Source organism: Pelophylax lessonae (assembly GCF_965119305.1).
Source record: "Pelophylax lessonae genome assembly, chromosome: 9".
Classification (NCBI taxonomy): domain Eukaryota; kingdom Metazoa; phylum Chordata; class Amphibia; order Anura; family Ranidae; genus Pelophylax; species Pelophylax lessonae.
The window spans coordinates 248,949,315-248,962,020 of record NC_138776.1 but is presented as its reverse complement, the minus strand read 5'-3'; the positions used below and the strand labels follow the sequence as shown (position 1 = coordinate 248,962,020).

The following is a 12,706-nucleotide window of genomic DNA, read 5'->3' as shown; positions in this document are numbered from 1 at the left end:
AGATCACCTGTACTCCCTGTATACAGATCACCTGTACTCCGTGTATACAGATCACCTGTACCCCCTGTATACAGATCACCTGTACTCCGTGTATACAGATCACCTGTACTCCTTGTATACAGATCACCTGTACTCCCTGTATACAGATCACCTGTACCCCCTGTATACAGATCACCTGTACTCCGTGTATACAGATCACCTGTACCCCCTGTATACAGATCACCTGTACTCCGTGTATACAGATCACCTGTACTCCCTGTATACAGATCACCTGTACCCCCTGTATACAGATCACCTGTACTCCGTGTATACAGATCACCTGTACTCGGTGTATACAGATCACCTGTACTCGGTGTATACAGATCACCTGTACTCCGTGTATACAGATCACCTGTACCCCCTGTATACAGATCACCTGTACTCCGTGTATACAGATCACCTGTACTCGGTGTATACAGATCACCTGTACCCCCTGTATACAGATCACCTGTACTCCGTGTATACAGATCACCTGTACTCCTCTGTATACAGATCACCTGTACTCCGTGTATACAGATCACCTGTACTCCGTGTATACAGATCACCTGTACCCCCTGTATACAGATCACCTGTACTCCTCTGTATACAGATCACCTGTACTCCTTGTATACAGATCACCTGTACCCCCTGTATACAGATCACCTGTACTCCGTGTATACAGATCACCTGTACTCCCTGTATACAGATCACCTGTACTCCTCTGTATACAGATCACCTGTACTCCTTGTATACAGATCACCTGTACCCCCTGTATACAGATCACCTGTACTCCGTGTATACAGATCACCTGTACTCCGTGTATACAGATCACCTGTACTCGGTGTATACAGATCACCTGTACTCCGTGTATACAGATCACCTGTACTCCCTGTATACAGATCACCTGTACTCCTCTGTATACAGATCACCTGTACTCCTTGTATACAGATCACCTGTACCCCCTGTATACAGATCACCTGTACTCCGTGTATACAGATCACCTGTACTCCCTGTATACAGATCACCTGTACTCCCTGTATACAGATCACCTGTACTCCCTGTATACAGATCACCTGTACTCCGTGTATACAGATCACCTGTACTCCCTGTATACAGATCACCTGTACTCCCTGTATACAGATCACCTGTACTCCCTGTATACAGATCACCTGTACCCCCTGTATACAGATCACCTGTACCCCCTGTATACAGATCACCTGTACTCCGTGTATACAGATCACCTGTACTCCCTTTATACAGATCACCTGTACTCCCTGTATACAGATCACCTGTACTCCGTGTATACAGATCACCTGTACTCCGTGTATACAGATCACCTGTACTCCCTGTATACAGATCACCTGTACTCCCTGTATACAGATCACCTGTACTCCCTGTATACAGATCACCTGTACTCCCTGTATACAGATCACCTGTACCCCCTGTATACAGATCACCTGTACTCCGTGTATACAGATCACCTGTACTCCTCTGTATACAGATCACCTGTACTCCGTGTATACAGATCACCTGTACTCCGTGTATACAGATCACCTGTACCCCCTGTATACAGATCACCTGTACTCCTCTGTATACAGATCACCTGTACTCCTTGTATACAGATCACCTGTACCCCCTGTATACAGATCACCTGTACTCCGTGTATACAGATCACCTGTACTCCCTGTATACAGATCACCTGTACTCCCTGTATACAGATCACCTGTACTCCCTGTATACAGAACACCTGTACTCCCTGTATACAGATCACCTGTACTCCCTGTATACAGATCACCTGTACCCCCTGTATACAGATCACCTGTACCCCCTGTATACAGATCACCTGTACTCCCTGTATACAGATCACCTGTGCTCCCTTTATACAGATCACCTGTGCTCCCTGTATACAGATCACCTGTGCTCCTCTGTATACAGATCACCTGTACTCCTCTATAGTGGCTCTCTGTTCCCTCCAGCTCCCATGGCTCTATAGCTCACACTCCCAGCACAGACAGCGGGATATACACACAGTGAACCCCGGCCCGGCTCTAGGCCACTCGCCTTCCTAACTAGGCCCGTTCCCAGCAAGGCCGAGAAGAATCTCCGATGGTGACGTCACGCCAAGCATCCCCGTCGCCCCGGTAACCCACCGCTCTCCTGCTCGGAGATCCTGCGCTTGCGCACTTCGCTGCTGGTCCGGTCTGCCTGTGTGGTCCCCAGCACATGCGCAGTGGAGCCGTTCTCCTGTCCGGACCAGGACAGAGAGAAGAACAGTGCGGGGAGGGGGTGTGAAGGTGCGGGCTGTACATAGACAGGTAAGAGAGAGGGGGCGGGGAGGCCTATTGTGATAGCTGAGGGGTCCAGGGAGGGGGATGCTGGGAGGAGGGGGGTGGCAGAGGCCTGCATAGGTGCTCCATTAGTCAGCCTGCAGGTAGCCTGCCTCTGGCCTGCAGCCCCATCCTCATCCCCATAGCATCCCTGTGTGAGGAGCCCCCACCCATCCCCCCACCCAACCACAGCTATGACAGGGCCTCATCCACAGCCTGACCACACTCCTCCCCCTCCTCAGGGGGGACCACAAACTTATCTCACTTCTCATCACTCACCTATGGGGTCCCAAATACCCCATCACTGACCTATGGGGGTCCCAATACCCCATCACTGACCTATGGGGGTCCCAAATACCCCATCACTGACCTATGGGGGTCCCAAATACCCCATCACTGACCTATGAGGGTCCCAATACTCCATCACTGACCTATGAGGGTCCCCAATACCCCATCACTGACCTATGGGGGTTCCCAATACTCCATCACTGACCTATGAGGGTCCTAATACCCCATCACTGACCTATGAGGGTCCCCAGTACCCCATCACAGTCCTATGAGGGTCCCCAATACCCCATCACTGACCTATGGGGGTCCCCAATACCCCATCACTGACCTATGAGGGTCCCCAATACTCCATAACTGACCTATGAGGGTCCCAAATACCCCATCACTGACCTATGAGGGCCCCAATACTCCATCACTGACCTATGAGGGTCCCAATTCTCCATCACTGACTTATGAGGGTCCCCAATATTCCATCACTGACCTATGGGGGTCCCAATACCCCATCACTGACCTATGGGGGTCCCCAATACCCCATCACTGACCTATGAGGGTCCCCAATACTCCATCACTGACCTATGAGGGTCCCAAATACCCCATCACTCACCTATGAGGGTCCCCAATACCCCATCACTGACCTATGGGGGTCCCCAATACCCCATCACTGACCTATGAGGGTCCCCAATACTCCATCACTGACCTATGAGGGTCCCCAATACCCCATCACTGACCTATGAGGGTCCCAAATACCCCATCACTGACCTATGAGGGTCCCAGTACCCCATCACTGATATATGAGGGGCCCCAATGCTCCATCACTGACCTATGATGGTCCCCAATACTCCATCACTGACCTATGAGGGTCCCCAATACTCCATCACTGACCTATGAGGGTCCCCAGTACTCCATCACTGACCTATGAGGGTCCCAAATACCCCATCACTGACCTATGAGGGTCCCAGTACCCCATCACTGATATATGAGGGGCCCCAATGCTCCATCACTGACCTATGAGGGTCCCCAATACTCCATCACTGACCTATGAGGGTCCCCAATACTCCATCACTGACCTATGAGGGTCCCCAGTACTCCATCACTGACCTATGAGGGTCCCAATACCCCATCACTCACCTCTGAGGGTCCCAAATACCCCATCATTGACCTATGAGGGTCCCCAATACTCCATCACTGACCTATGAGGGTCCCCAATACTCCATCACTGACCTATGAGGGTCCCCAGTACTCCATCACTGACCTATGAGGGTCCCAATACCCCATCACTCACCTCTGAGGGTCCCAAATACCCCATCATTGACCTATGAGGGTCCCCAATACTCCATCACTGACCTATGAGGGTCCCCAATACTCCATCACTGACCTATGAGGGTCCCAATATCCCATCACTGACCTATGAGGGGCCCCAATGCTCCATCACTGACCTATGGAGGTCCCAAATACCCCATCACTGACCTATGAGGGTCCCAATACCCCATCACTGACCTTTGAGGGTCCCCAATACTCCATCACTGACCTACGAGGGTCCCCAATACCCCATCACTGACCTATGAGGGTCCCAATACCCCATCACTCACCTCTGAGGGTCCCAAATACCCCATCACTGACCTATGAGGGTCCCAATATCCCATCACTGACCTATGAGGGTCCCAATACCCCATCACTGACCTATGAGGGGCCCCAATGGTCCATCACTGACCTATGAGGGTCCCAGTACCCCATCTCTGACCTATGAGAGTCCCCAATACTCTTTCACTGACCTATGAGGGTCCCCAATACCCCATCACTGACCTATGAGGGTCCTAGTACCCCATCACTGACCTTTGAGGGTCCCCAATACTTCATCACTGACCTATGAGGGTCCCAATACTCCATCACTGACCTATGAGGGTCCCTATTACCCCATCACTGACCTATGAGGGTCCCAATACCCTATCACTGACCTATGAGGGTCCCCAATACCCCATCACTGACCTTTGAGGGTCCCAATACCCCATCACTGACCTATGAGGGTCCTAAGTACTCCATCTCTGACCTTCGAGGGTCCCCAAAACTCCATCACCCATCACTGACGTATGAGGGTCACTAATACTCCATCACTGACCTATAAGGATCCCCAATGTTCCATCACTTACCTATGAGGGTCCTCAATACTCCACCACTGACCTATGAGTGTCCCCAATACTCTGTCACCCATCATTGACCTATGAGGGTCGGTCCCCAAACCTCCATCACTGACCTATGAGGGTCCCCAATGCGCCATCACTGACCTATAAGGGTCCCCATTATTCCATCACCCATCATTGACCTATGAGTGTACCCAATACTCCATCACTGACTTATGAGGGTCCCCAATATTCCATCGCTGACCTACGAGGGTCCCCAATATTCCATCACCCATCGCTGACTTATGAGGGTCCCCAATACTCCATCACTGAACTATGAGGGTCCCTAATACTCCATTACTGACCTATGCAGGTCCCCAATACTCCATCACCCATCACTGACCTATTAGGGTCTCCAATACTCCATTACTGACCTATGAGGGTCCCAATACCCTATCACTGACCTATGAGGGTCCCCAACACCCCATCACTGACCTATGAGGTCCCCAATACCCCATCACTAACCTATGAGGGGCACCAATACTCCATCACTGACCTATGAGGGTCCTAAGTACTCCATCTCTGACCTTCGAGGGTCCTCAAAACTCCATCACCCATCACTGAAGTATGAGGGTCACTAATACTCCATCACTGACCTATGAGGATCTCCAATACTCCATCACTGACCCATGAGGATCCCCATTGTTCCATCACCCATCACTTACTTATCAGGGTCCTCAATACTCCACCACTGACCTATGAGTGTCCCCAATACTCTGTCACCCATCATTGACCTATGAGGGTCCCCAAACCTCCATCACTGACCTATGAGGGTCCCCAATACTCCATCACTGACCTATAAGGGTCCCCATTATTCCATCACCCATCATTGACCTATGAGGGTCCCCAATACTCCATCACTGACTTATGAGGGTCCCCAATATTCCATCACTGACCTACGAAGGTCCCCAATATTCCATTGCTGACCTATGAGGATCCCCAATATTCTGTCACCCATCGCTGACTTATGAGGGTCCCCAATACTCCATCACTGAACTATGAGGGTCCCTAATACTCCATTACTGACCTATGCGGGTCCCCAATACTCCATCACCCATCACTGACCTATTAGGGTCTCCAATACTCCATCACTGACCTATGTGGGTCCTCAATATTCAATCAGCCACCCCTGACCTATGAGGGTCCCCAATACTTTATCACTGACCTATGAGGGTCCCCAATACTCCATCACCCATCATTGACCTATGAGGGTCTCTGGGACATCTCATACCCAATACTCCCATCACTGACCTATGAGGTTCCCGGGATCATCCCCCACCCAATACTCCATCACCTATCACTGACTTATGAGGGTCCCTTGATAATCCCCAACCCAATACTCCATCAGCCATCACTGACCTATGAGGTTCCCGGGATAATCCCCCACCCAATTCTCCATCTACTATCACTGACCTATCAGGGACCCAGGATCATCCCCTATCCAATTCTCCATCACCCATCACTGACCTGTGAGGTTCCCGGGATCATCCCCCACCCAATACTCCATTACCTATCACTGACTTATGAGGGTCCCGTGATCATCCCCAACCCAATACTCCATCAGTCATTACTGACCTATAAGGTTCCCGGAATAATCCCCCACCCAATTCTCTATCTACCATCCCTGACCTATCACGGACCCAGGATCATCCCCTATCCAATTCTCCATCACCCATCACTGACCTTTGAGGGTCTGGGGTCATCCCCTACCCAATACTCCATCACCCATCACTTACCTATGAGTTTCCTTGGATCATCCCCCACCAAATACTCTATCACCAGTCACTGACCTCTGTGGGTCCCCAATACTCCATCACCCATCACTGACCTGTGAGGGTCCCCAATACTCTATTACCCATCACTGACCTATGAGGGTCCCCAAGACTCCATCACAGACCTATTAGGATCCCCAGTACTCCATCACTGACCTATGAGGGTGCCGGGGTCATCCCACACCCAATACTCCATCACACATCACTGACCTATAAGGGGCCCGGGATCATCCCCCACCCAATACTCCATCAGCCATCACTGACCTATGAGGTGGCCGGGATCATCCACCATCCAATACTCCATCACCTATCACTGACTTATGAGGGTCGCGTAATCATCCCCCACCCAATACTCCATCAGCCATCACTGACCTATGAGGGTCCTGGGAACATCACATACCCAATAGTCCATCACCCATCACCTGTGAGGGTCCCTGATACTCCATTACCCATCACAGACCTATTAGGGTCCCTAATACTCCATCACTGACCTATGAGGGTCCCAATACTCCATCACTGATCTATGAGGGTCCCTAATACTCCATCACCCATCATTGACCTGTGAGGGTCCCAAATACTCCATTAACCATCACTTACCTATGAGGGTCCCCAAGACTCCATCACAGACCTATTAGGGTCCCCAATACTCCATCACTGACCTATGAGGGTCCCAAATACTCCATCACCCATCATTGATCTGTGAGGGTCCCAAATACTCTATTACCCATCACTTACCTATGAGGGTCCCCAAGACTCCATCACAGACCTATTAGGGTCCCCAATACTCCATCACTGACCTATGAGGGTCCCCAATACTCCATCACTCATCACTGACCTATGAGGGTGTCGGGGTCATTCCACTACCAATACTATATTACCCATCACTGACATATAAGGGGCCCGGGATCATCCCCCACCCAATGTTCTATTACTCTTCACTGTCCTATGAGGGTCCCGGGATCATCCCCCACCCAATACTCCATTACCCATCACAACCTATTGGGGTCCTCAATGCTCCATCACCCATGACTGACTTATGAGGGTTCCCCCGGGTCATCCCACACCCAATACTCCCATCACCCATCACTGACCTATAAGGGGCCCGGGATCATCCCCCACCCAATAATCTATCACTCATCACTGACCTTTGAGGGTCCCCAATACTCCATCACCCATCAATGACCTCTGTGGGTCCCCAATACTCCATCACTGACCTATGAGGGTCCCCAATGCTCCATCACCCACCACTGACCTATAAGGGGCCTGGGATCATCCCGCACCCAATACTTCCATCACCCATTACTGACCTTTGAGGGTCCCTGGATAATCCCCCACTCACTACTCCATTACCCATTACTGACCTTTGAGGGTCCCGTGATCATCCCCCACACAATACTCCATCACCCATCACTTACCTTTGAGGTTCCTGGGATCACCCCCCACCCAATACTCCATCACCCATCACTGACCTATTAGGGTCCCCCATACTCCATAACTCATCACTAACCTATGTGGGTCCCCAATACTCCATCACCCATCACTGACCTATGTGGGTCCCCAATACTCCATTACCCCTCACTGACCTATGTGGGTCCCCAATAATCCATTACCCCTCACTTACCTATGTGGGTCCCCAATACTCCATTACCCATCACTGACCTAAGTGGGTCCCCAATACTCCATCACCCATCACTGACCTATGAGGGTCCCCAAGACTCCATCACAGACCTATGAGGGTCCCCAATACTCCATAACTGACCTATGAGGGTCCCCAATACTCCATCACCCATCACTGACCTATGAGGGGCCCGGGATCATCCCCCACCCAATACTCCATCACCCATCACTGACCTATGAGGGTCCCTGGATCATCCCCCACCCAATACTCCATCACTCATCACTGACCTTTGAGGGTCCTGTGATCATCTCCCACACAGTACTCCATCACCCATCACTTGCCTATGAGGTTCCTGGGATCATTCCCCACCTAATACTCCATCACCCATCACTGAGCTATTAGGGTCCCTATTACCCCATCCCTAACCTATGTGTGTCCCCAATACTCCATCACCCATCACTGACCTATGCGGGTCCCCAATACTCCATTACCCATCTTTTACCTATGAGGGTCCCCAAGACTCCATGACAGACCTATGAGGGTCCCCAATATACCATCACTAACCTATGAGGGTCCCCAATACTCTATGACTGACCTATGAGGGTCCCTAATAGGGGAGCCCGGGATCATCCCCCATCCAATATTCCATCACCCTTCACTGTCCTATGAGGGTCCCATGATCATCCCCCACCCAATACTCCATCAGCCATCACTGACCTATGAGGTTCCCGGGATAATCCCCCACCCAATTCTCCATCTACCATCACTGACCTCTCAAGATCCCGGGATCATCCCCTATCCAATTCTCCATCACCCATTACTGACGTTTGAGGGTCCCGTGATCATCCCCCACACAGTACTCCCTCACCCATCACTTACCTATGAGGCTCCTGGAATCATTCCCTACCCAATACTCCATCACCCATCACTGATCTATTAGGGTCCTCAATACTCCATCACCCATCACTGACCTATGTGGGTCCCCAATACTCCATTACCCATCACTAACCTATGAGGATCCCCAAGACTCCATCACAGACCTATGAGGGACCCCAAGACTCCATCACAGACCTATGAGGGTCCCCAGTACTCCATCACCCATCACGGACCTATGAGGGTGCCGGGGTTATCCCACACCCAATACTCCATCACCCATCTCTGACCTAAAAGGGGGCCGGGATCATCCCCTACCCAATATTCCATCACTAAACTATGAGGGTCCCAGGATCATCCCCCACCCAATACTCCATCACCCATCACTGACCTTTGAGGGTCTCGTGATCATCCCCCACACAGTACTCCATTACCCATCACTGACCTATGATGGTCCCATGGCCATCCCAAACCCAGTACTCAGTTACGCATTACTGACCTATGAGGGTCCCGGGATCATCCCCCACCCATCACTGACCTATTAGGGTCCCGGGATCATCACACACCCAATACTCCATCACCCATCACTGACCTATTAGGGTCTGGGGTCACCCCACACCCAATAATTCAGCACCTATCACTGAGCTATGAATGTACAGGGGCTCAATACTCTATCACTTACCTATGAGGGTCCTGGGATCATTCTGTACCCAATACTCCATCACCCATCTCTGAGTTAAAAGGGTCCCCAATTCTCCATCAGCGACCTATGACTGTCCCTAATACTCCATCACTGACCTATGATGGTGTCCAATACTCCATCACTGTCCTATGATGGTGTCCAATACTCCATCACTGTCCTATGAGGGTCCCCAATGCTCCATCACTGACCCATAAGAATCCCCAATATTCGATCACCCATCACTGACCTAGGAGGGTCCCCAATACTCCATCACTGACTTATGAGGGTCCTCAATATTCCATCACTGACCTATGAGGGTCCTCAATACTCCACCACTGACCTATGAGAGTCCCCAATAGTCTCTCACTCATCACTGACCTATGAGGGTCCCTAATACTTTATTACTGACTTATGCGGGTCCCCAATACTCCATCACCGACCTGTGAGAGTGCCCAATACTCTATCACCCATCACTGTCTTATGAGGGTCCCCAATTCTCCATCAATGACCTATGAGGGTCCCTAATACTCCATTACTGACCTATGTGGGTCCCCAATACTCCATCACCCATCACTGACCTATGAGGGTCCCCAATACTCTATCACCTGATACATGAGGGTCCATCACTGACCTATGAGGGTCCCTAATGCTCCATTACTGACTTATGCGGGTCCCCAATACTCCATCACTGTCTTATGAGGGTCCTCAATTCTCCATCACTGACCTATGAGGGTCCCTAATACTCCATTACTGACCTATGTGGGTCCCCAATACTCCATCACCCATCACTGACCTATGAGGGTCCCCAATACTCTATCACCTGATACATGAGGGTCCATCACTGACCTATGAGGGTCCCTAATGCTCCATTACTGACTTATGCGGGTCCCCAATACTCCATCACTGTCTTATGAGGGTCCTCAATTCTCCATCACTGACCTATGAGGGTCCCTAATACTCCATTACTGACCTATGCGGGTCCCCAATTCTCAATCACCCATCACTGACCTATTTGGGTCTCCAATACTCCATCACAGACCTATGAGGGTCCCCAACACTCTATCACCTGATACATGAGGGTCCATCACTGACCCATGAGGGTCCCCAATACTCTATTACTGATACATGAGGGTCCCCAATACGTTATCACTGACCTATGAGGGTCCCTAATATTCCATCACCCATCACTGACCTGTGAGGGTCACCAATTCTCAATCAGTGACTTATGACGGTCCCCAATCCTCCATCACCCATCACTGACCTATGAAGGTTTCCAATACTCCATCACCCATCACTGACCTATGAGGGTCCCGGGGTCATCCCAAACCCAATACTTAGTTACCCATCACTGACCTATGAGGGTCCCCGGATCATCCCACACCCAATACTCCATCACCCATCACTGACCTGTAGGCGTCCGGGGGTTATCCCACACCCAATACTCCATCACCCATCACTGACCTGTAGGCGTCCGGGGGTTATCCCACACCCAATACTCCATCACCCATCACTGACCTATGAGGGTCCCGGGGTCATCCCAAACCCAATACTCCATCACCTATCACTGACCTATGAGGCTACCAGGGCTCAATACTCTATCACTGACCTATGAGGGTCCTGGCATTATCCTGTACCCATCACCCATCACTGACCTATGAGAGTCCTGGGGTTCAATACTCCATCACCCATTACTGACCTATGAGGGTCCCAGGGCTTAATACTTCATCACCCATCACTGACATATGAGGGTCCTGGGAACATCACGTACCCAATAGTCCATCACCTGTCACTGACCTATGAGGGTCCTGGGAACATCACGTACCCAATAGTCCATCACCCATCACTGACCTATGAGGGTCCTGGGAACATCACGTACCCAATAGTCCATCACCCATCACTGACCTATGAGGGTCCTGGGAACATCACGTACCCAATAGTCCATCACCCATCACTGACCTATGAGGGTCCTGGGAACATCACGTACCCAATAGTCCATCACCCATCACTGACCTATGAGGGTCCTGGGGCTCAATACTCCATTTCCCATTACTGCCCTATGAGGGTCCCGGGCTCAATACTCCATCACCCATCACTGACCTATGAGGGTCCCGGGGCTCAATACTCCATCATTGACTAATGAGGGTCCCGGGGTCATGCCACACCCAATACTCCATCACTAACATTTGAGGGTCCTGAGGTGGGTGCCACCAATAATACTAATAATAATATTAATAACAAGGACTACTAATAATAATCATATTAATAATTGTTCCTTTTCGGGCATCTCCGCTCTTCTTCCTTTTTTCTTTTCTCCAATAGAAACAGCTAATTTCAACTTGATTTCAAAGATAGAATTCAGAGTAGTGGTTAATGATTCTTACTCTGAATGGTGTAAGGTTATCAGTGGTGTACCCCAAGGTTCAGTGTTGGGACTCTTACTTTTTAATATCTTTATAAATGATATTGGGTCTGGGATTAAAAGTACCATTTCAGTCTTTGCAGATGACACCAAGCTTTGCAGTGGAATAACTTCCTTACATGATGTCTCCAACTTACAAGCCGACCTCAATGCACTGTTTCATTGGGCAACTATGTGGCAGATTAGGTTTAATGTTGATAAATGTAAAGTTATACACTTGGGGGCTAAGAATTTCCATGCATCATACATACTAGGTGGAGTAGAACTGGGGGAATCCATAGCGGAGAAGGATCTGGGTGTTCTGGTAGATCATAAGCTTAACAATAGCATGCAATGCCAAGCTGCGGTTTCCAAATCAAGCAAAGTCTTTTCTTGTATTAACAGAGGGATGGACTCCAGAGAGAGAGATATAATTTTGCCCCTGTACAAATCATTAGTAAGAACTCATCTGGAATATGCAGTTTAGTTTTGGGCACCAGTTCTTGAAAAGGATATCAGGGAACTGGAGAAAGTGCAGAGAAGGGCAACCAAA

The 12,706-nt window shown here is 50.2% G+C and overlaps 1 protein-coding gene across 1 annotated transcript in view; it reads left to right on the top strand.

The window, feature by feature from the left end:
* Window positions 1–2,219: 2,219 nt before the first annotated feature.
* Window positions 2,220–12,706, top strand: part of LOC309562618 (uncharacterized protein) — a 69,776-nt gene continuing 59,289 nt past the window's right edge. Inside the window, exon 1 of the mRNA XM_082266871.1 lies at window positions 2,220–2,333. The gene's annotated coding sequence lies outside the window, so the exon portion shown is untranslated. The remainder of the gene's footprint in view (window positions 2,334–12,706) is intronic.